The 21,344-nt window shown below is 34.9% G+C and overlaps 1 protein-coding gene and 1 long non-coding RNA gene across 2 annotated transcripts in view; both read right to left on the bottom strand.

Moving 5' to 3' along the window:
* The window catches only part of LOC126979324 (potassium channel subfamily K member 18), a 70,690-nt gene that overhangs the window by 17,601 nt on the left and 31,745 nt on the right, over positions 1–21,344 (bottom strand). The window lies entirely within an intron of this gene.
* Positions 3,367–7,785, bottom strand: LOC126979326 (uncharacterized). The gene is made up of 2 exons (XR_007732809.1): positions 7,580–7,785; positions 3,367–3,621 (listed from the first exon to the last, which is right to left on the bottom strand). It is a non-coding gene; the product is annotated as an uncharacterized LOC126979326 (long non-coding RNA).

Genomic DNA, 21,344 nt, shown 5'->3' with positions numbered 1-21,344 from the left:
GTGTCGAATTATTTAAAGACAAATATTGGCGGAATTAACACTAAAGAAAACTCAAATCATTTGGATAATTATGGATTTCTGCTAGGTAACGCCTACTTCAATAAATTTTCTAGAAGTTGATTGCTAAAGTGCAAAAAATGCTCTTTAGTACAAATTTTTATTATATTTAATAAAGAATTACTTAAAATCATGATAAGTTTAGAAATTGATTGTATCAAGTTGTGTATACATATTAATTGTGTATATGCATATGTTTAAGAGAAGTGAAATGCACCGATCACCAGCGAGTCACATTAATATTTTATAGTATTGCCTATAACTTCATGTTATTTACTCAAGGCAAGTTAAGATTTGCCGAACTTTACAATCTAACTACAGCATTCAAGTGGTTACGGCCAAACTTAATGAGAATCCACTTTGAACACAAACAAGAGTCTGTATTGACAAGTTTGACAAGGTCCTGAATAAATTATGGTTCTTGTTAGATATGGGGTTGGATGAGCATAAGTGTCACTTGACAGGGGATCAATTTACGAATTTCGGCGAATCTATATTTTACTAGAAGGTAAGAAAAAAAGATGAAAAGGAATTAATTTAGTTCATATAATCAATAAAAATTTGAAGTTTCTCCCTTAATAAGGCGAAATTCTTAACATAAAATTAATAATAATATTGACACACTTTTACACAAATTATCTTGCCCTAAAGTGGGTGCAAAACAACGATATACAAATAAAATTTTGTTTTTCAAATTTAATTTGTGTATTAATCCTTGAAGTGAGTGTTATCAATTTAAAAACAAAACAATTTGTTAACAACGATATATTAAATACGATATACTTACTTAAACATACAAAAACAATATAATGTGTGCACCAGTGGGCAGGGTCACTAACCAGTAACCACTGGGCGTTAATATGGGTCGTTAATTGTATTATAATTTATATCCATTATCTACATCATTAAATGAACATCATAATATGATCAATCTATCCAAATAAGCTTTCATTTGTAAAGTCACCAGCTGACCCGAGCGACGCTGTTCTGCTAATAGAACATGATAAGGATTAATATCGTATTTGTGCAAACTGCTTTGACACTACCACTTTATAATTGCCAATTTTGAAAATATTAAAATGGAGATAGTATGCTATCCATAATAGATACATATTATATGCCATCGCGGACTTTTCTGTAGACCAATATAATAATAATATTGACACACTTTTTACACAAATTATCTTGCCCCAAGTTAAGCATATATAGCCTGTGTTATGGGTTACAAGACAATGATATATTTAATACAATATACTTACTTAAACATACATAAATTCATATAAACATACATAAATACATTTAAACATCCATGACTCGGAAACAAACATCCATATTCATCATATGAATGCTTGCTTCATTATGTAAGATACACAATTCCACGTTACATTATTTTGTTATATCTCAAAGGCTTAAGACAGCGTTTTCGTTCAAAGCTTCCAGACGGCATACTTTTTCCGATATCTCCAACAAATTTCAAAAATGTATACAAAAACTTAACAAATGACATACTTATTAAAATCTTCCTCGAGACCCACGCTATCCATTGTAGTTTTTGAGTTTATCGCGAACAGACAGACAGACGCGACGGAGGACTTTGTTTTATAATAATACTACCTGATCCGACACACGTTTTTCTGTTCATAATAAAAAAAAACTCTTGCGCATGGAATTTTGAAAAATCCGTTCTTAGCTGACTTTTACTGGGTGAAAAGAATATTCCTACAAAATTTCAAGTCTTTAGTTCTAATGGTTCCAGAGATATCGCGATGAGTGACTTTATACATGGAAATCTCTGATATATATAGATGTAGTCGTTTATGTTGTAAATTATCACTTACTGACGCAATGCAATACGCCGTTCTTATTAGATTTCTATGGTCTTCCAGAGGAGTATATTAAAATTTTAATACCAAAAACTTTTTAAAACGAAGCAATGAAAACAGTTATTCGTCTCAAAGAAGTAGATTATTTTTCCCATTAAATGAACCGAAGCGATACAAATAAGTCACATACAATAATATATGAAATTCAAAGGCATACTGTGAACGTGCCCTGCATATTCTTGTGTCGCAAAAATATTCTCGATATTTCAGCAGAATCTACGAAACATCAAAATAGACTTATGGATATGTTTTATGAAATCATTTTGTAAGGACTCAATGATTATTTATTAGTCAGGGTGATGTTTATCATATCTTATATATATGTATGGATATTTATTTATAATCGCTTATAAAATACTCACAGAATACCTTCATTTATTTATGGTGTATGTGGATGATGCAGCTACTGTACTCAATAATTATTGTATTCATTTAAATTTACTTTTTTGAATTACTCGTGTAAGACATTTCACTATTTGACGTTTGAGTGTGTCTGTTGCATCATTTTACATTTTACATATTATATTATAATTGAAATGATCTGTAAATCTTGATATAAAAGAGTGGCAATGAGTTTCTTGCTCCTTCTTCTCATTGGCTCAACCCTTTACGAAGTAGCGGTTGATTCAATAAGATAAATATTTTATTATTTTGACATTCATAAGTGTCATTTCCGTGACCTACGTGAATAAATTGATTTTGATTTGATTTGATTTGATTTATCATGTTTTAAGGGATCAATTATTATAAGTCAGGTAATTTTTATATAAAATCTTTCAATCTATGCTTCCTATGGTTATAAATTTTACTGAATTATTACAGGAAATGTTCTGAAGAGCTGGCTTATATTTTCTGCAGCTGAATTCCATTAACACTCTATATTGTACAATGTAAAATATCATTCATAATGTCGTAATATCTGGCTTTAATCCATAATGCAATTTTCAAGGCACTATCTTCCGTTTATAAAAAAACTGTAGAATAAACTTCATTGAGCAATTTAACTAGTACGATACGAAATTTAATGCATCAGCGGCGGTGAACACTTACATATTATTATTAATTCAAATTTAGAACGCGTTTATTATGCTAGAAACTTCGATTATTTCCCGCCATTTCACATATTTTTTTCAAGGTTTTAAATGACAGTGCCAGCTAATGAAATGGGATCTTAAAGAATACAGAATTGATATTATTGCCTTGTACGAGGTGCGTGTGGAGCCAACGGTCATTTTCAAGAAACTTAGTAGCTAACTATCAGCCGTAGGGTCGTATATTACAACTACAATCGCTAGATACCCAATACCTGCTGATATAGCTTGTACTCCGTCCCCAGCATCGTCTATCACGGTGGGACGGTCGCGCACGAAGTTCTCGGACTATCGGCCAGACTAGATAAGACTTGTATAAGAAAAATAAAAGAAAATTAAACTGAACTACGTTTAATGACTAACATTAAAACTAAACCGCTTGACAATATATTTGCATCAGGTACATAGTAAAAAGCAATTGCAAATTTGGCAGAAAAAACAGAAAACCCCCAGTGATAGATAGAACAATATTGGTATAGTTCGTACTATTATATTAAGCGCCATCATGCCAAAGTAGAACAACGTCCTTTTAAGAGATACAGTAAATGGCACATCGCGTAATTTTCCACTGCACCAGTCGTATTCTGCATCTGAAAAATATTTACGCATTTGTACCAAAAGATGATACAAAGGCCTCCCCTAAAGGTCTCCACGACGATCGGTCCTACGCTGCCCTCATCCATCAAATCCTGGCGATACCTACCAACACTGCGTCTTCCGGTACGTGCTGGCCATTCGAGCACTTTTTTGCCCCACCGGCCATCTGTCCGTCTGAACAATGTGCCTTGCCCCTGCCACTTCAGATTCGCAAACATTTGAGCTATAACGGTGACTATCTGCATTTCCCTCTGAGCGACCATGAGCTTTCTCATCAAGCCCATAGCGACCACATCTGCATACCGTAAGGTAACACACACTGATTGAAAACCTTCATCTTCAGACACTGCGGTATTTGAGACGAGAAGATTTTCCGACGCTGCTCATCCGAGTTGGATTCGACATAAAAGAGTTGAAATTGAAAATGTCATTCACACCACTCCAGATATTTGACATTCGTGCGCGAATAAAATGGAAGGTAACTTTGTCAAGGTGACAATTTTGACCAGGTTGTTGCATTCATCACGAGGACTGTTTCGAAGATTTGTTTGACTTTGAAGGTTTTGTATCTGATGTGTGCTATTGCTCCACAGTGTGGTTGTGTGATGTGACTTATCTGGTGTGTTGGAACTTGGGAAGAAAGTACGTGGGAATAACATGCCATCAGGTATGCTCGTTTGTCCTTCAACACAAAAAAATAAACGGTCTTGAGACACTTCTATTATATTCGTTACGGTCTAGACGTCACGTCACAGTGAGTAGCTAATCGCGACTGAGACGGTGTTGCGCACCACCACATAATTATGACAGGCGCGCCATAGCTGTGTGTTACTCCCACTTGTTATTTAAATTCCGTAGTTTTATCAGACCAAATGAATTCATCAAGTGCGATTAGTCCTACGTCTAACCTATATGGCTATTATAGTCTATAAACAGGCTAAATATAGTCAATAAAACTATATCATTTTAGGACCCAATTGTTAAGTACGAACTCCTATAAGTATTTTCTTTAGATTTGTGGATATTATATTGTAAGATTGCCACATCATTTATACTTAATCCGTAACACAAAATACAGCCAAAAGACTTGAAACATGGAAACAACACCATATCATGGCCAGTGGCCATTTAGAATTCATAAATTATCTCCTTATATCCCCGCATATTGTGCAAATAACATTATAGAAAACCTAGACTCGGTAAACACAGTGACATAATTCACTCAATTCTTCACTTATCTATAATAATATGAATAGCGCATTGCCCGTTTCAGATTCAATTTGTAAATCTACCTATTAAAATGTTTGTCCATTCATGAGTTCCATCAAAAGATTTTATGGTTTTTAGAAAATGCATAGAAAATTATTAGATTGCAACAGCGTCGCTATTAATAAAACTTTCTGCAGACTACGTATGTAACTAAGTCACAAAAACGTTAAGTGTATAAGAGATATCCAACATTTTGCGGTAATTTACGGCAATACTGCAACTTTTGTTGGTAACACTGAAAAACAAAATGGATAGCGCTTTTGCTGCAGACGTGCATAATTTATTAACGGTAGTTTAAAACGATTCAAACCTTAATGAATTCAAATGAGTTAAAATGAAATTGTTGTTTCAACTAACGATAGCGTTATATAAAAGGCGCAAATATAAAATCCAACGTTCATAGCCCGCAGTACGATAATTCATCAATGCGTACACCTTCCCTAAAGACCGGTAACGCTCCTGTGATTCTTCTAGTGTTGCAAGAGAGATTACTAAAGGCGCTATAGTCCTACAAACTACCATTTTTTAAAATCTATTTAAAATACTTCTACAAATACTACGGTTCCAATTTCCACCAGGTGACCCGTACACTCGTTTGTCCTCCTTTTCCATAAAAAAAGTGTGCTAAGGCATAAATCGTAATATAATGAAATGCAATTGTTTTTATGACTATATGGGACAAAACGAATAGGACGTTCAGCTGATGGTAATTGATACGCCCTGCCCATTACATTGCAGTGCCTAACATGTTAAGTGTCGTTTACCCAGTAATTTCCCTAGCTACGGCGCCCCTCTAGTAGTAGTAGTATAGAAAATTGTATGAAGAAAAAAATAGTTATGAAGAGAGATTATTGTGAGCACAGACCGGTAGTAAGACAAAGAATAGGACTTAGAATTTTATGTGAGCCAATATGGACCCAAATTGCACCCATATGTTTTTCTAATAAATTGTATGTCATACACGTTCACGTAAAAACGTTCACACGTTCACTGGTTGCCAGCTCTCAGTCTGCCGCAACATAAAGGTTGCCAGTTGTAAACAGGAACATTTTTGTGGATAAATTGCCGATCTTCTTGTGCATTCATGCAGAGTACCGTTGACAGCTTGCCTCACTTGGTCCGTCCACCTCATCGGAGACCTTCCTCGTGGTCTAGTGCCCTCGGCTTTACCCTGCACTATCAAGTGTTCTATGGAGTCGCTTCCACGTCGCGATACATGCCCGAAGAAGGTGAGAATGCGAGCTTGTACGGGAGTAGACAGTCTCTGTTTGATGCCGAGCTCCCAAAGAATGGACTCATTGGTACGGGATTCCGTCCACGATATACCAAGCATTCTTCTCCAGCACCACATCTCAAGAGCATTGATCTTTTTCTTCTCACTTACTCGTAGGGTCCATGTCTCAGCAGCGTAGAGGAATATGGGGAATATGAGAGCACTTACAAGTCGTATTAGCCTAATAGAACAGTGCAAAATTTTTACAAGTCTGGTAGGACTAATGACCCCAGACGAACACTCAACTTATAGTTCTAGTGCTTTCTACGCAACCAATTAACTTCTTTCGAATGAAGAATATTAATTAAATTCTTTTGAGCAGTTGAAATACGTGGTCAATCCCTAAATTCATATTCCAGTCGAATAACTCTCGCAAGTTTCCGAAGTAAAATTGAAAGAATTGCTGAGCGTTCGAATTCATCAGGATTAAGTGTTCCAATTGTGAAAACTTTCCGACGCGTCTGAAAAGTTTCAGTCTTAACGGATTATCAGAATGTACTTTCAATATTGTGCAAACCATTTTTCTTATAATCTTTGTGTTTTCGAAGGTGGGATCAGAAAATCTGTACATATTATAAATGGCACAATGATCATTGAATGCAATTCTTTTTAAGATGGTAAATTACTCTAAACATAAAGTGTGCGCCAGTATAAGTGTGTACCAGACACAACTTTTATGTGTGATACTCCCTTTCAGCATTTATTTATATTATGCTATAGGCTATCGGAAAACTTTTCGGACTTTTTATCTTTTTATACGCTTAGCCTGACCTGTAGCTCTGTATAACGGAATCTTTCAACATAATATTATCCACCACAATTGTCTTGAACGTGTCAAGAACCGAAGAAAAAGTATTTTATACAAAAAATTGGTCTTTACTATTATATCGTATATCGTTCTATCCTAAAATAACCAGGATAGTAAAAAAAAATTAGATACATATGATGTAATATAAATTAAGAATATAATAAGAAACGCTTTTGATTCTGTTTCAGAAGGAAAAAAGGAGAAAATAAATTTCAATTTTAAATACAAGGAACATGGCCTAAAGGTAAATCAAGTCCAACTACAGAAAAATTAAATGCCGCACATGTTATCTTACATCACCAGAATAAAGTGTATTTCCTTCTGATAATGGTGGCACAGACAAGAAGCTATCTAGAGGATGATTTAATGCAGAAGAGGGGAGTCAGCCGCTGCGTCTGAAATGTGTCTGCCACCTCTCGATGCAAGCAAATCCACAAGGTAAATTTTGCGCTTCTGGGCGGAGCTTTGCTGGCTGAATTATCATCGTGATTAGTGCAACAAAGAAGAGTTTGATGCGAAGACCACTTTCACATTATCTTATATCATCAGAAGTATTTCAAGATAAGTTGCCGACTTTAATTGAAAAATTATTAAAACTTACGTCTTCTCTTCATCTTGTTTGTATCTTAATTATTACTGTTTTTATAAATTATAAAATATTACAGTTGTTGCATTTAGTTTAAATTTGATTTCTCGTTCACCATTTTATTCTTGAATGTTTTTAATATTGTTATTTAGTGGTTTACTTTATTGGTTTATTTTATTTTTTCTTCATGATTGGTTTTCTTGATGATTTCTGTTTTTGTGTATCTATGTTATGACATTAGTTCATTTCGTAACATTTGATTCCAACCTTCAGTTGGAGTTTTAAATCTTTTATTGTAGAATAAAGGTCGTACATAAATTTGTTATAGAATCTCTATGGTGTTAGGTTCAAGGTTTGCAACAATCTTGAGAGTAATATCCTGATAGAGGTCTCCTATTAAGACTAGTTATATAGAGATGATGAAATGCAGATATAAGAAGTAAAAGAGTAGAGAAAGATGGAACGTTACCTACATTCGTAGACCAGGTCGAGTTTGCGCTGAAAAGGACCAGTTTAAGAGTACCAAGGGAGCTTGTATGAAAGGATTTGATTCGCGTGAAGAAGTAAACATTAGTACTGAGTTTCTGCCCTTTCTTCTCTAGTCTGAGGCATATCTTTTCGGTGGTAGATTTTCTATGCAATAAGTAATTTTAAAATTCCATTTTGATAAAATAACATTTGAATTAAATTGTAATCTCTCGGTATCCGTTCTTAGAGGCTGGCATAACTGTTGAAGAAATTTTAGAAAGTATATTGACTGCACAAGTTTATTTTTATAGGAGAGGCGGACAAACAAGCGTGAAGACTTATTTGGTTAGTGCTGCCCACTCTCTCTTAGTGTTACTAGTCCCTAGCCTTTGAGAAGAGTGAACATGATTATTTTAAAGGTTAAAACAATTTGATTTGGGTGGGATAGTTGGGACACATAGACGTTGACGTAAGAAGGCTTGCATGAATAGTTTAAACGGAGTAGAAGAAGCCAAAGAAGAATAACAGGGCCGTAGCAAATGGAATCACCATGTCTTAAGACATCTTAGCCTATCCCTATGGGAGATTAGCTTGATCATTATGTGTTCATACATCTTTTGTATTATATTATAATAGAACCGCAACAAAGTAAACACTGTTTATTGAACATGATTAAAGATTCTGTTTGTTTGCATGTATGTCCGGGACAAACGCACCACGTTATAAACTTATCCTCATCATCATACATCTCTTGTAATTTAGTATCTCATTTATGTCTTTACAGTATTTCATTGCCATAAACAAAAACAACAATCACTGTATGACGTGTTTTATCTGTGTCCTTTTTCAATGTCGACCGGAGGAGCATTGGCTCTATTGAACAGAAAGGAGTATAGCACTTCAACACACACATTTTACTTGGTTCCTCAGCTACGTCTTACACTCGATATAGGTCAGTCACTTTATTTTTGTGTGTGCGTGTGTGTGTGTTGTGAGTTGCTCAAAATAGTTCTGCTGTCTTAGAATAGCCGCTTAAATTAATTTATATCATCTAAGTATCTAGACTGTGACAGCTGCGAAATCGTCGAAAAAGATTGAGGTTGACAGTTAACCTCTACTTTTAGCAATGCACGCACACTAACACAAAGTGCGCCTGTCGTCGCGAGTGTAAGACGTAGCTTGCTACGCACACTAAAGTAATAAGCCTAGCCTTTCTTCATTGGTTGTGTAGCAGCAAGAGGCTCTATATAATAAATGGTCTAATAAATGTTTCAGAATTTAAGAAATTTCTGAAAAAAAAATTATGAATGCAGAAATTAGTTTCGAACAGCTTTTCAATATGTTTCAGTTTGCCAATCACAAACAAATAATCTTATTAAGATTGTTGAAGATTAAATCGATTCAAACCAATTTTAGGGTTTAGTAGCCAAATGGCAATAAACGGAACCCTTGTGGATTCGTCATGTCTGTCTGTCTGTATTTCACAGCCACTTTTTTCCGAAGCGATAAGAACTGTACTGTTGAAACTTGCCAAGTAGATGTATTCTATATAGACAACTGATATAGCCCAATAGTTAGTGACCCTGACTACTAAACTGGAGGTCCCGGGTTCTAATCCCGGTAGGTGCAATCATTTATATGAAGAATATGGATGTTTGTTTCCGTGTCATGGATGTTTATATGTATTAATGTATGTTTATGTAAGTATATTGTATTAAATATATCGTTGTCTTGTACCCATAGTTACAGGCTATGCCTAGTTTAGGGCAAGATAATTCGTGTAACAGTGTGTCAATATTATTATTATTATTCTGTGAACCCCATTAAGATTTTCACACAAAAATTTTAAAGGCATAAAAATAATATATAATATTGTACATTACCATGCAAATTTTCACCGAAGATGGTTTGAACGAGAACTAGAAAGTAGGTTTTTAATACTACATCTAAAAATCGTGTCTTCAACCGCAATTTTGCTTCTACGGAACCCTTCATGAGCGAGTCCGACCCGCACTTGGCCCTGTTTATATATTTGAGTTTAACATTTCACAAACCAGTTATTTTATTGAAAACTGTAACTAGCCAAGTAATGTGTTATTTAATATGTTCACAGGAAGACCAGAGGTAGAATTATTGCTACATAATACCTCATTAACTACATTTTAACGGTCCTGTGCCACTTTATGGGTCGTAACACCGACCAATAGTAAAACATGAATCGCAACTAATATCAATTCAGTCGTAAATTATTATTAGACGAGATAATTCTAGTAAGTGACAAGTTACTTAATTTGTTACTAGTCTCTACAATCGTTGCAATATGAGATAGTAGGACAAACGAGTGCATCGCCTAATGATATGACATAATCCCTTGCATTCACCAGTGGGAGGCTCATTTGCACTAGATTCACTCAAAGAGGATGTTAATACTACGTAATAAGAGCCGAGTGCCTCAGTAAAAATTGATATTTAGTTTAGTACGAAACTTGCAGTGATTTTACATAAGTTTGTAATATTTATATCAATATTATTCAGTTTGAAAGCAAAACGTAGTGGATTTCGGCTATCTCCGTTTTTACAAGATTACAGCTGTCATCTGTGAATCTATCAATGACTGCAAATTCCATACAATACAGTTTATTCCTTTTTTCTTAGAGTTTCGCTAGACTCCACCCCTTTTAATATCACTCGAAAACTGTTTTTCATTTTTTTTTACCTTATCTAGTATTATTAATTATTTAATTAAATTGCGTTACATGCGACTTAGTTACTAAACAAAATTGTAGCACTAAATAATTATCACATGCACCTCGTAATAAGGCATAGCAATGAACGACAGAGGGGCAGACATTCAAATATATTTTTCCTCTAGTATTGTACAATAAACATAGTAAATTTTTTATTAAAATTTTATTGATTTAAATTATTTGCAGTGAATGTTATAAGAAATGAAAATAAAGTATTATAATTCTCTTTATTGTAATTTCACCTTATTTTATACATTTATATATATACATATAAGAAATTTATATAAAAAAAATATTACAAATATAAATATAAAAAATAGAGTCCGCCGGGGTTGGTTCACGACAGTTCCGCCGGTGGTTAGGGCGACAGACTGAGGAACTTCCGCACGATGCGTGCCGTTCCCAAAACAGCTGCTTTCTGTTACTGACCCTTTATCCAGTTATAAAGTGAGAGCTTCTTGACATGATGGTCGAGGCTCTAGGTACTTCGACAATTTGTCTATTTCAGCTTTCACAAGGTTATCATCACATGGAACGGTGATATCAACAATAAATGCCCGACGCTCTAACCGATCTACCAACACAATATCAGGCTTATTAGCATGATAACTTAAAACATTATAACCATTAACTAGTATTGTACAATAAACATAGTAATTTTTTTAATTTAAATTATTTGCAGTGAGTCTAAAGAAATGAAAATAAAGTATTGTTATTATAATCTACCCTCACGTCTTATAAGAAACTCAAATCGTAAAACCTATCTAAAGAGTCAGAAATGTAATCAGTTATTTTTAGGAACATAAACCGGTTTGAGGGAGATATTTGCAGATTACGCGAGAGTCGTAAAGCCAGATCTCTATTACTTGTGAAATATTAAAATGTGAAAAAATTGGACGAGTTTATGGATATAACTTTGCGAGGTGTGAAATTTTGTTTTCTTTTCGAATTAATCCTTAGGATATATTTGCAAAGATAGCTATCACTCTGTTATTAATATTATAAAGCTGGAGAGATTTTTGTTTGTATTTTTTGACGCGTTTAGCTCTGCCTTCCGATTTGAATAATTGTTCTTGTATATTATAGGTAGACTTACAAGGTATATTAAAGACTTATACCACTTAGCAAGACGTTGTTAGTCGAAAGAAAAAGCGTTGTCTTTTTTTTTTTTTTGATTTCTTTATTGGCTTCCTACGTAAATATAAGTATTCTAAAAATGGTTATAAGTACATCTAAAAAGCTGCAATATAATATTCCTTGTTCTGTGGTTTTTTTTTTTTGGAATAGCAGGACAAACGAGCGTACGGGTCACCTGGTGTTAAGTGATCGCCGCCGCCCACATTCTCTTGCAACACCAGAGGAATCACAAGAGCGTTGCCGGCCTTTAAGGAAGCTGTACGCGCTTTTTTTGAAGGTACCCATATTGTCGTATCGTCCCGGAAACACCGCACAAGGAAGCTCATTCCACAGCTTTGTAGTACGTGGAAGAAAGCTCCTTGAAAACCGCACTGTGGAGGACCGTGGCGTGTCGTGCGAAGGTGGGATTCGGCGGCAGAAATCAGGTTAAATAGCTCTTCGGAACACTCCCCGTGATAAATGCGGTAGAAGACACACAATGAAGCGACGTCTCTACGCAACGCCAAGTGATCCAGCCGTTCACAGAGCACTGGGTCCCCGACATCGCTGGGTTCGCCATCTGTGTCTGTCTTTGGCTACGTGCAGTGCATTATGAAGTCCTGTATCCAGAGATGTGCAGATTTCGTCAGAGCATCTTATAGGGCTGCAACCTCTGGGGCTTCGTCCGTCAACCTTCCCAGTAACCATCAGTTGTTCGAGTTGGGTCCATATTTTCTGGCGATATGTCCAAAGAACTCTAAGATTCTACGGAGGCAGATTGATGAGAGTCTGATTTTTAGACCTAGAGTGTGAAGGAGAGATTGGTTGGTGCGGAATACTGTCCAAGGGGTTTGAAGCATCTTCCTCCAGCACTACATCTAAAAGGCATCAATCCGATCTCAGTCAGCCTTCTTTAGTGTCCATGTCTCAGCCCCATAGCTGAAGATGGAAAAAATTAGAATGTGTAAGCGAAATGTGAATTTTAGGTTTATCCCGGTCACTCTGAGATACCGAAAAGTAATACATCATTAACAACATGGTGGGGTAATCTGGCGGCGTCGGCACGTCTTATTTTAACCAAACCGTGTTCGCTGGTGAATATTCTCATTTTTAATTTGAAAAACTGGAGAAGACTGGAGAGCGTCATATGGTTCCAACAAGATGGAGTAACATATTCTCCACGAGCCAAATTGTGAGAAATACTTTTCCGTTTCGCATAATATCTCGTTTTAGTGACTTGCACTGGCCGATCCCCGTTTTAACCTTTCTAGACTTCTTCTGGGGTTTCTCGAAGGTACGAGAGAACGTCAACTCGAAGCCCGCGAATAGATTATTCGTCAAGATTAAGGACCTCCGTACCACCTACAACCGGAATTTCCGGCAACAATGATGCTGTAGATCGGGCCCTATGGCCATCAATTACTTTCCCTTGTAGGCTTCCCATAGCTCATGCAGTTGATAATAACGCGATGAGCAATTGCGATGCCGCTCAGAATATTGGGTTTAATCGAGTGACCTAAGCTGCACTTATTTTTAATGAAAATAAGGGATGAGACGAGCAGCACGTTTAGCTGATGGTAATTGATACGCCCCGCCCATTACAATTCAGTCCCACTCAAGATTATTGATAAACACAAAACTTCTCAGCAGCACTTCAACTGCGCTCGTCACATTCAGACATTAGATGTCAGATCTCATTGCCCAGTAATTTCACTAACTACGGCACCCTTCAGACCGAAATGTAATAAATTATAATGGGCAAAATTTGGCAGCGGCTACTTGGCCGGTAGCACTTTCTTGATGAAAAAAAATCACTAACTAAACGAATCTATAAGCAAAACCAAACCTTAGCATTTATAAAAAAAACATCGGGTGAAAAGGGTAAATCATGGGGCACCTATAGACCGTTATTTCAGGGCACAGATAGTTTACAAAAAATTGAGACTGAATTTAAGAAAGAATGAATTGACTCAGATAAGTTGAATTGAAGTCGACTAAAACTAATTAAGAAAGGTTCTAAAGTCTCTTCATGCGCGACGTGACTGCAGAAACTCAATAAGACTTTATTTGTAAGCTGAAATTGTGAAATCGTTAATTAGTGAATCAGCTTTTTAGGAACGCTATTCCAAGAAATCGCCGAAATAGCGCATAATTGAAACCATTTCTTAGCGGTTTATATAAACCTTTTATTTTTACAAAAAATAATTATATTTCAATATAGAAGAAAATTCATTTTTGCATTGCGAAAATTATCACCAAAGTATTCACAGTTGGAGCCATGTCATTCATTCAATCTAGATAAAAATTGTATGAAAAATTATTAACTGTTAAGCAATACTACCTAACATGACATAGGTTTGTTATTTTTGTAAAGAAAATTGTATTATTTTTGTGATAAATTAAAAATGTTTCTAATTCTTAATTTAAACTATGGCAAACTAACGAAACTCTCTAAGAAAAAAGCGATTCACTCGATTGTATGATACGTGCAGTGATTGACAGATTTACAGATGACGGCTTAATCTTGTAAAAAACGGAGATAGCTGAAATCCACCACGTTTTAATCAACTGTTCGCTGTTAAACTTAGTCGTCGCCAATCGCCAAACTGTAATTACTACTATTTCAAACTTATGTCAAATCTCACTGCAAGTTTTGTACTAATCTTAATTTAAATTTTTACTTAGGCAGTCCCGCCACTTATTACGTAGTATTTACATCCTCTTTGTATATTCTAAGTCTATGGACTAATCAAACATAAATCTTTTTTTTCTTTGGCACTATATATCTTAAGTAAGGGATATAAAACTAATTATACTTTTGGTGAGCAAAAAGTAATTTATCTGCATTTTGATCAAAGATACAGATAATAATATTTTTTTATACAAAAGTCAAAAGTCAAAGTGAAATAAACTTTATTCAATAATTAGGCTTAATTTAACGCTGTTGAATCGTCACTATAAATATTTCTTTCAAATTACTAAACCTACCATAATATTATGTTCGGAAAAAGTAGAGCTCGTGAGAAGAACATACAAGAAACTCAAATGTGTGGATCTTTATACATTGATTCGTGAAAACGATTACAACGAAGACATCAATTGGCAAAGTGTCAGGGTTATGTGTTAACTTCCCGAGGCAACGCGATACAAAATTAAACGGACAATGTCGCGGGCAAAGGCTAGTGAATCGTTAAAAGTATAAAAACAGTTGTAAATGTCTACAAAATAATAAACTATGACAAACCGTCTCGACATGAGGTTATTTTTATTGGTGACGATATTTTTGCCTAATATCTGTTGGACGCGATTGGACAGCGAATATTGAGAAATATTTCTCAGTTTTATCTATAGCTTTTACCTTCTGTTTTGCCCACGCTGTGGTAAGATTTAGCATTAGTAACGTGTAAAGTATTAGAATGAATAACATTTAAACTGAAACTCGCATTCTCTCTGAATCATTGGAAATTATTACTACTCATATTTCACGTCCAAATTTAAACATGACTGCAAAAAAAATAGTAAGAATCACATCTTACAGAATCGAGAAATAGTGAAAAATGTAGGAAAACAAATTATGCAGCCCCGGTGACCTCAAAAAGACTTGCCTGAACTCGATCAGAACATACTGGGACATAATTCACTATACATCAACTTTCTATACAACGGGTGTGCAAAATTTCATTATGATCGATCAAGTTGTTAAGGGGTAAAGTTTATGTAACAAACTTACATTAGCATTAAGAATGTTATTAATTATCCAAATGTTGTAATTTTTTTATTGACTGTAAATTACAAAATTCCACTACTACAACTAAACTTAGAAGACGGACCATTCAGTCTCGTGCCAGAATTTCGCCAGTGAACGTAGCGGCATCGTGTAGCGGCGAAACACGTGTTGAATTGATTAAGGACAAATCTAAACGGAATGCACACTCAATTTAGATACTTATGGATCTTCGAAAAATAACGTCTAATTCAATAAATATTATTAAAAAAAAATACACAGGATTCTGTAATCCTGTGGATAAAAGGGTGCGCTAATGTGAAAATTCCCTAAATATTTTATTTAAATCAATACAGCCGTTTTGGAGTCTATAGGTAACATACAACGATTTTTTTATAAAATGAGCCCCAACTCATCCATTGATGGCTGACATAGTATATATATTTAGAAAAAAACGTTTTGTATTTACGTAAACGCTCTCTTATAGTCTAAACAATTCAGTCTATTAAACACTTCACTGGACGTAAATAAAGTTTTACAACGCAACAGATTCTGTTTTCACAAACAGATCATACTGGGCGAGTGAACATTGTAACTATGTCTACGGCAATTTATTACTCTGTGGCCTTCAATTTGTCTATGGATTTATAGAAATTCAAACGTTAGTGTTGCAAGCGAATCATTCAAGGTTGCAATATCTACTTCTTTGCAGTCAAATATATATCGGGTCTTTCAACAAGAACATCGTTTTTCAATATATTCACACCAAAACCACATGACAGTTTTGACATAACATTTAAGTATATTGACATCGGGAGCATAGAAAATTATTAAAATAATACAATTTTTTACGAATATTATTCTAATATCGCTATCATTGCTAAAGCCAAGTGTCGAAAGAATGACTTGGCTTCGGCCTTATCATTATAAGAAGACTTGGAAAAAACATACCTTTGACAATGGCTGCATGGCTCTGCCTTTGCCTTTCCCAAGAAAAAAAAATATTGACATCGGTGTCGGTATTGGCGTTCTCAGAATGACGATTCAGAAAGAATTTAAACACTACGTTGGGAGGATTTTGTTTTTCGCAAATATCCCGAATTTTACGAAATGTAACTGCTACTGATGCATTATTTACAAAAAGAATTTTTAATATTTTAATACGATTTTCGAGTGAAATTGAATTCATTTTAATAATTGCCCAAGCTGAAGCATATCTAAACTACGGATATATCATATACCGATATTTGTTTTTTTTTTAATGGACTGGCCCTTCGAACGTTAACTGGAAGAAATTGTAATGTAAGGGATCAATAATTTGTTAATTATTAATTGATTTATTAGATTTTTGTAAGGAGAATGAGGACAAACGAGCGTCATCGAGCGTCAACGAGATCATCGTCGCCCACATTCTCTTGCAACACCAGTGGAATCACAGGAGCGTGGCAGGTGAGTAAGGTGTACGCGCTTTTTGTTAAGGTACCTATGCCGTGAAGCTCGTTCCCCAGTTTGGTTGTACGTGGAAGAAAGTCACTTGAAAACCGCACTGTGGAGGAACACCACACATCCAGATGGTGAGGATGATATCCTAATTTGTGGCTCGTCGTGCGAATCAGGTGAAACAGCTCTTCGGAATATTTAAGTTAACATCTTGATATATATATTGCTTGTGTGCGTGTGTATGTCACTGAACTCCTCCTAGATGGCTGGACCGATTCTAATTAAGCTTTCTGTGTGTATTCAAGTGGATTCGAGAATGGTTTAGATTCACAATTGAACTACCTCCTAAACGGCTGGACCAATTTTGATGATTTTTTCTGTGTTGCAGTGAATTTGAGATAGGTGTGTGTCTTCAGGTGGATTTGAGAATGGTTTTGATTCACAATTGAACTACCTCCTAAACGGCTGGACGATTTTGATGATTTGTTTGTGTGTTCCAGTGAATTTGAGATTGGTTTAGTTTCTCAATTCCGTCCATATAATATAATTATCCTGCTCATTTTTCAAATTTAAGGACCGATTTTTCAAATTTAAGACGTGTCTCCGAAATTTCCGACAGGACAACGTCTGTTGGGTCCACTTGTTATATATAAATTTAATATCAACATTAATAATCTAATATATTTATTTTGACCGTAGCTCAATGCTACGCCTTACATTGTTTTCCCCTGTAAGCTTTTCCTCAAAAGTCCGCATTTGATTTTCTTTCAATTTTATTTCATTTCGTAACTACAGCTATTATTTTATTGTTCAAACCAACAAATTAAGCCATTTTCTTAAATGCTAGTAACAGATAATAACAATTCAACAAAATATTAAAGACATTTAAAAAATATTTCAACAAAATGTCATTAGTGCTTAGCAAAGTCGGTTCTTCTATATTTACACAGACAGAACGACACATTCCTGTCTTGTCTATTTTGATTTGGGACTAGGTTACGCCACCGGGCTTTAGTACAAACATCTCTCTAGAATGTTCTCTTAAGGGCCTGCCTTCAACAAAATAGTGCTTATTTTCCGCTATTTACGTTTTTATTTCATTATTATTTTTTTATAATATCTATTCGTATTGATAATTTTAATCTATCAAACTTTGTAATAGCCAATACATGTATAAGATATTCAAAAAAAAATTGTTGATTAATTGATGAATTTGCTAACTTTAAAAAAGGTAGCTTTAATAAGTAAATATTTCTCGAAGTGGTCTACTCACAGTTCTGTTTTTTAAATACATATGATTATCGACTAAATATATACCATTTAAAATATTTGAAATATGAATCTAGATTTACAAAAAATACGTCAATAGAAAAAAGGATTTTTACTATTTACTACTAAATCGTAATTTGGTTGGGTTTAATTGCGGTAAATTTGAACTTCTAACCAAGTTAGGAAGACTTGTAGTTTTTTTAACTTCCTCCTAAGAAAATTGGAAATTTTCAAATTTATAGGTATTAATTATTCTGTTCTATCTACAGATCCGCAAAAGGGTTTAAAGATGGCAATCAATTACAACATTTGTAGTAGGATATATTTTATGTACGATATATTTGGTAGGTCTGAGAATCAGTCGTCATCTACTTTTTATACCCCAAAAATTTAAATTATTGAATTTGTTTTTATTATTTTAATTGGCAATACAACGTTTGCTGGATCAGCTAGTTTAATTATATAAATAGCAATTTTTTATATATTATAGGTACAGTGCTACATACCTTCAATACATTTTCTAATAGTTATCAAATCAAATACGTTCATATTTTTAGGAAATTTGTCAAAGATTAACATGTTTTTTAACTTATTAACTTGCCTAAATAAGAACAAATAATATATTGAATAATATAACGATATTATTGAAATATAATCATGAAAATATTAAAATATGGGAGAATAAAAGTTATATAAAATGCTATTAAATTGACATTATGTGTTAGTTCCACTCAGTTTCAGACACGTGTTTCGCCTTTGCACGAGGCATCTTCAGGAGCCATTGACTCGCCATACGCTGGAACGAGTGACACTCTCGCATTAAAGGTTATAATTTTTTTGAAATTACTGGGGAAACGAGACTTAACATCTTATGTCTCAAGGAGATGAGCGCAATTGTAGTGCCTCAGATTTTTTTGGATTTTTCAAAAAACCTGATTGGCACTACATTGTAATGGGTAGGGCGTATCAAATACGATCAGCTGAACGACCTGCTCGTCTCTCAATAAGTAATTTTATATACTATTTTGTATATTTGGATTTGAATAACCTCGAGACTAAAAAAGCCAGTTTTTTAATAAATAGAGGCCGGAGATGCCATTCTTTTGGAACAAAATGGCCGCCGCCCACCTCATGTCTGTCCGCCCATCACACAACAATGACAACAAGACAGACATGTCAGTAAGTATTATTAATAACGACACAGGAATGTAGAACAAAATACACCGCCGTGCCTTTTACTTTTGTTTTCCGGCTTACATAAACTTTATTTTCCTAAACATATTTCGGGTCGTTCCTTTGTCTATAATATGGTAGAGGGAGGCGATGGCTGGTCCATGCGTCATGGTCGTCAACGGGCGATACTTGTAGCGGATGATCCTGTAGCCAGAAACTCTGCTTCATAGTTTTAAAATTTAATGTTATTGTAATTGCTAATAAAATTGCCGCAAAATACCTTTATTTATTTATTTACGGTGTGTTTGAATTTATGCATCTACTGTAACATGGCCTACTATTATTGTTGATACAGTATTAGTCGGCCATTAATGTACTCAAGTACTCTTGTTTTTACTTATTAATTTACATTTATTTATTTTTGTGACTTACTCGTGTAATGCGTTGAGTATTTGACGTTTGAGTATTTATGTGAAAAGATGAAGCTGTAAATGTCTGATTTAAAAGAGTGGCAATGAGTTTCTTGCTACTTCTTCTTCTTATTAAAGCTCAACCCTCAAAGGCGGTAATCTAAAAAAAAGGAAATGACATGAATGTGAAGTTTTTTTTTCTTTTTACATTTACCACCGCTAATTCCGAAGAAGTTAAGATTGAATGAGAAGAAGTGCCAAAAAACACATTGCAACAATTTTTAAAATCAACATTTAGCTTCATCATTTTACAAATCATTTCAACTATAGTATATGTAAAGTGATGCAACAATTACTCTACATATGACTAAGGACTAATAAAGCAACTTGCAATGTCCACCTGCTTCACACGCAAAATTTGACGGACAGAAAAACAAACATGAAACACACATGATGTGTTCTTTTGAAAATTCACAGTACAGTTTTTACGATTTTATATTGTTTTTTTATGGAAAAAGGGGTGAGACGAGCAAGACGTTCATTTGATGGTAATTGATACGCCCTGTCCATTACAATGCAGTTCCGCTCAGGATTCTTGAAAAACCCCGAAAATTCTGAGCGGCGCTACAACTGCGCTCGTCACCTTGAAACATAAGATGGTAAGTCTCATTTGCCCAGTAATTTCACTAGCTACGCAGACCGAAACACAGTAACTAACACATTACTGCTTCACCGCAGAAATAGGCGCCGCTGGGGTACCCATAGTCTAGCCCGCATCCTGTGCAAAGGAGCCTTCCACTGGTAAATATGTATATTATTATAGATCTAACGGCCGAGTTATATAATAGTTTTGGCTGTGCGATTCTCGTAAAACGCGTGGTTCTAGAATGCCAACATGATGCGGGTGTATTAAATGGTTAAGTTATCACGTTGTTCAAACTTCTTTCAATTTTACCAATCTGGTATGATATGTTTACGCTGTATGCATGGTCAAGTAAAAAAATAAGGACTCCGTGTCACCTTACAAAACAGTGTAGCACCAACACAAGCCGATTATCGTGTAAATACATAGCCCCACGCACACACTTACACTACTACAGGCCGATAGGCGGCCATTATGAGAATTGTCATCGTCTGTGACAGATCAGTTTGCGTCTCAAAAAAATATTTTAAAAAGGCCGTCGTGCGTTGTGAAAAAGTGTATAAAGGATATTTTATAAGTATTTGTGGCCATATATGATTATTTAAGGGAGAAAAAATTGTGTAACTGGTATCCCACGTAACCGCACACACACCAGCATAACGGTGCTTCACTTGCTGATATTACGGCGCGGATTCCTTCTTTTTTTACTCGTCCGTGGCTGTATGCAAGGATTTTCAATATCTGATATAGAATTATATTATTCTTATTAGATCTTTAAAAAAATTCAGCA

The sequence above is a fragment of the Leptidea sinapis genome, chromosome 3, assembly GCF_905404315.1.
Source record: "Leptidea sinapis chromosome 3, ilLepSina1.1, whole genome shotgun sequence".
In the NCBI taxonomy this organism is placed as follows: Eukaryota; Metazoa; Arthropoda; class Insecta; order Lepidoptera; family Pieridae; genus Leptidea; species Leptidea sinapis.
Note: the sequence above shows the minus strand (reverse complement) of the source record. Positions and strands in the feature narration are given on the sequence as shown.